General features: G+C 35.1%; 1 protein-coding gene across 2 annotated transcripts in view; it reads right to left on the bottom strand.

Annotated features, from left to right (window-relative positions):
- The window catches only part of ptprd (protein tyrosine phosphatase, receptor type D), a 420,350-nt gene extending 416,238 nt beyond the window's left edge, over positions 1-4,112 (bottom strand). For both annotated transcript variants that reach the window (XM_015393658.1, XM_015393659.1), the window contains exon 1: positions 4,050-4,112. The gene's annotated coding sequence lies outside the window, so the exon portion shown is untranslated. The remainder of the gene's footprint in view (positions 1-4,049) is intronic.
- Between the last annotated feature and the right edge of the window lie 318 nt (positions 4,113-4,430).

The following is a 4,430-nucleotide window of genomic DNA, read 5'->3' as shown; positions in this document are numbered from 1 at the left end:
GTCTATTTTAAAAACTGATATCTGCTGCTGCCATCTCAAATAAGCCTAATTAAAACATGAATTAATAGAGGTGTTTTTTTTCTTGCATCATTCTCTCCCAGTGTGTCCTGCCCTTTGCAAAACAACCTTCGTCCATCTGCAGATCTGTCTCCCTGCTGATCATCTGAGTACAAGAGCTCCAATATACAGGATTTGCTGTCATCTGTCTCAGATAAAGCGAAGGGTGACTGTCATCCTCCTGTGGCCTCAGACTTGTGCTTGTGTGAGCTCACAGGCTTCTTAGCTTCTTAGTTGTAATCCAGCTGAATTTTTTCTTTTTTTCTTTTTGTCACCAAGACAGGATTCTATCATCTGAACCAAAACTCCTTTTATATATTTTATCTTCAGCAGATTTCACCTTTTTTTTTATTCAATGCTCAGAGGACTTGATAAAACAGATCCGATTCATTTCTACAGCGATTCTGTTTGACTTTCCTTTTCTGTATAAAAGATGAAAGTTACTCTTTGTGGTAAAAGAAACACAGTTTGTAGCACTCTGAGACAACACAATTCTTTTTCTAAATCTAAGCTTCAAGAAAAAGAAAATGTTTTGGGCTAATCTAACGGATATCTTTTAGCTTGATTTTGTTTTGGCAGTACATAGAAAGATGGCCACATAACAATAAAATTGCTTGCACTGTGGCTTCATGTGTACCAAGGTTTTTATTTGTGGACCTAATATGTCATTGCTGTACATTTCAGAAGCTTTCTCCAATTTGAATATCAGTGTATGAAGTTGAGCATTGTAGCATTATTTGCAACTCCACATTGATCTTATATGCAAGTATGTCAGTTGCTTTTTGCATCTTTGACTGACAATCTGTCAAAGATGAACCTCTACAGTCTCAAAAGACCAACAGTAGGCAACTTTACAGGATGAATCCAATAAAAAATTTAAACATATTGCTATCTATACCATTTTAAAGTCTAAGTAAATTGAATAACACAACCATATTATTGTACATTTCAGAATTTATAGAAGCCAATTATTTTTTTTTGTTCAGTCTTATTTTTATTTGAAAAGATTTTTCATTTCACACAAATATAAACTGATTAATTATGATTATGGTATTTGATATTACAATTTCATTTACTAAGGGAAAAGGACTAACCAAACCCTATCTTTAAAAATAATTGCCTAGTACCTGATAAACCTTAGCAGCAACTGCTGTCCTTAAGCACTTGGAATAACAAGCGGAAATTATTACTGGTCTGGATCTGGATGTTTCATGTTCTTTTTTTCTTGTTTTTCTTTTTTAAGTTTACCGACTATTGATCTGCAGCTTTACATGGGCCCATGAAGGTGGGATTAACCTATTTTGGGTAGAGAGAGTCAAATTATTCTGCTTAGTGATATTCAGGATTTTCAGTGCCAGAACTAAATATATTAATCAGCTAATTCAACTCTGAATTAATTCAGCTCAGAGTTGAGCAAAAACTAAAGCCCTGCTTGGAACACAGAAAAAAAAACAACATCCATTATTGCAACGACAGGAGATAAGCATAATATTGGTTATTTCCTACCAGTAGAACATACAATATTAATGATGCCAAATAGAGATTGCAAAAAGCATTAAAACAAAAGGAAATACTGTTCCTACTGTTAAATAAAGATTGATCATAGCACAGAAGTTTTATTCTCAGCACTACATGTATTACCATGTTAAATGAATAAATGTATGAATTCATCTTTTGTTCATCTTGTGGATTTGTTGCAAGGGAACTCCACAAGACTATGTGTGTGAGTGTGTGTGTGTGTTGGTGGGGGGGGAATTTAATTACTATTATATTTCTTTCTGCCTGCAAATCACAGTTATACAGTAAAAAAAAAAATATTAACAAAACCTAAAGCATTCAAATATTTGAAGAGGAAACCAATTTTATGAGTGCCTCTATTCCAGTCTGCATTCATATCCCACTGTCACACATGATAGAGAGGGAATTTCCTCTCTACTAAATGAGAAGGATGACACCTTACAGAAATTGTGATCGATCTAATCGGCATTTGATCTGTATGATAACAGTTTAACGCTAAATCCCTTTTAGTTTGCCCTCAGCATAAAAACGTAGTGCAGCACAAAAATCATGTCGCTGTATTATATCAGTGATCTGTGGCAGGCCTTTTATTGGGATTAAATATTAACTCTGGCAAAATGCTTAAAAAATCTATTAATCCCTATTAAAAATGGATCTGATCACATGGAGTGTAAGGAGCAGTTGCTCTCCAACACAGATTTCAGCAGTAAAAGACATGTTATTGCTGATGGTTTTCTTGTTTGAACTCACCTTTGATGTATGACAGACTAAGGATAATTTCAAGAAAACCTGCTTCTGATCAGTGTTGATTCATAGAGTATGAAACTGACTCGGAATAATTGCTATCCGGCTTTCTGAAACCGAAAGTCTAGAGTATGCAGGGGTTTACCTCTAAACTTATTCTTAGTTAAAAAACAAACCACTGGTTTCCAAGTTTAAATATGTTTTGTTTCCCATTCAGGAAGCTTTTTCAATTCAAAATATCAGAATTAGCAATGAGCTTGCAGCTTTATATAGTAGGCCAAAAACTTGTTTTGGCTTAGAAACTACAACACTTGGATACAAGTTTTTGGGCTACTATATAAAGCTTCGAACTCAAAGCTAATTCTGACATTTTAAATTGAAAAAGCTTCCTGGATAGGAAGCAAAACGTATTGAAACTTGGAAACCAAGTCCAGGGGCTTGTTTGTCTTTTCTTTTTTTTTTCTTTTTTGGACCGTCCAAGGAGCATTTTTCCCAAGGTCCTAATGATCCTATGTAAAATATATATTTGAATATGAATTTTGGTTTTGTTTGTAGTGGTTATGGCCTTAGGACTCTTCATTAATGGTTAATTTTTGACATTGCTCCTTTTTCGTCATTAGATTACTAACAGCCTTACCTGATCCTAGTGGGGGCGTATGTGCTTGAAATTGTTTCATATTCATTTATGATTGCAGCAGTGAATCCTAATGTGCTTTTGGATTTCTCCTGTGAGGCCGGTGACACCTGGTAAGGCTTATTATTAACTACGGTTAAAAAAAGTTATTCTGTATTTCTATACTTGTAACCTATTTCATGTTGTCAGTCAGATTCTATACATTAGAACTCAGATTCCACAAGTCTAACTGTAACTAGACCTTTTAGATGGTGCAACTGTTCGAATAAAAGGTTTTTTCAATATTTATTTATCGATATGAATCATGCAAGTGTTTTAATACAAAAAATATTTGTAAGGGTTTCTCTACTTCATAGTACGTACTAAAGCTTATATGAAACACTTTGGTAGATAGCAATAGAATAATAACTATTAGACCAGTATAAGTAGAAAGACACAACAAAATGGCAATATTGGTGTGATCAACTCATATTTACATATCTATTTTTTTTTCTGCATCGATATGTTTGCTTTATTGTTGCTGAAGTTTATTTTCAATTTTAAACTATGAACGCTAACAAACACTACGACATCCCAGCAGTTCATTGCATATGGGAGATCGAAAACATTAATAATGCAGATTGACTTGTGATCGTACAGCTAGCATGAATAATATTCTATACATTATATTTGTAGTTTGATGAGGTGTGTATTATAAATGGTAAGACAGCGTTATAATGTCCACCAACTATCCACACAGTGGAAACAAACACCATCCGTTTCAGCCTATTTGTGTCAATAAAGCTGTCATGTTCTTTGAACAATCTAGGTCATTTTTATTCTTATTTGAATGAAATGCAAATTTAAGATACACAGTTCACTTCCAGTAGTTGAAAAAAATAAGACCAATTTGGATTCTCACGTGTAACAAGGGAAATAGGATGGCACAAGATTGCAGAGCACTGCACACCTTAAATAGGCCTACAGCAGCATCTCTGCGCTGCTTCAGCTCCAAGTCCCATATAATTCTCTACTATATTTATGCATTCACATCACTCCCAAAATAACAAGACAACTCACTCTTGAGGACTGTGCTATGAAAAATGAAATGACTTACCTACTGAGGTAAAGTTGGAAACATCTGTGAGCGTAGCATTGGTGGAACAAAGGAGGGGTGGGGATAAAGGGTTGGGGGGGGAGAGAAAGAAAAAGGAAATGTCAGCAAATTACATTGTACAGCCAGCTAAACTTTAATGCAAGCAGAGGTTGTCAAAAGTTTAGTTGAAAAATGATGGTCTCCTAGCATTATACAGACTCAGGGTTAGGAACAGTCCCTGTCAGGAGGGAGGTGACAAAGAGGAGGAGGATATGAAACGGCTCAGATAGCCTCCCCTGAGGACCCTACGTTTGTCCAACCTGCATTAATATTTCTTGGTGTTTCAACATTTTAAGGGTGGAGGGAAAAGGGGAGCATGCAGAAACAATCTATTTTTTTCAG

Source organism: Cyprinodon variegatus, unplaced genomic scaffold (genome assembly GCF_000732505.1).
Source record: "Cyprinodon variegatus isolate N-32 unplaced genomic scaffold, C_variegatus-1.0 Scaffold652, whole genome shotgun sequence".
Taxonomy (NCBI): domain Eukaryota; kingdom Metazoa; phylum Chordata; class Actinopteri; order Cyprinodontiformes; family Cyprinodontidae; genus Cyprinodon; species Cyprinodon variegatus.
The sequence above is the reverse complement of the archived record's forward strand: the minus strand, read 5'-3'. Positions and strand labels throughout refer to the sequence as shown.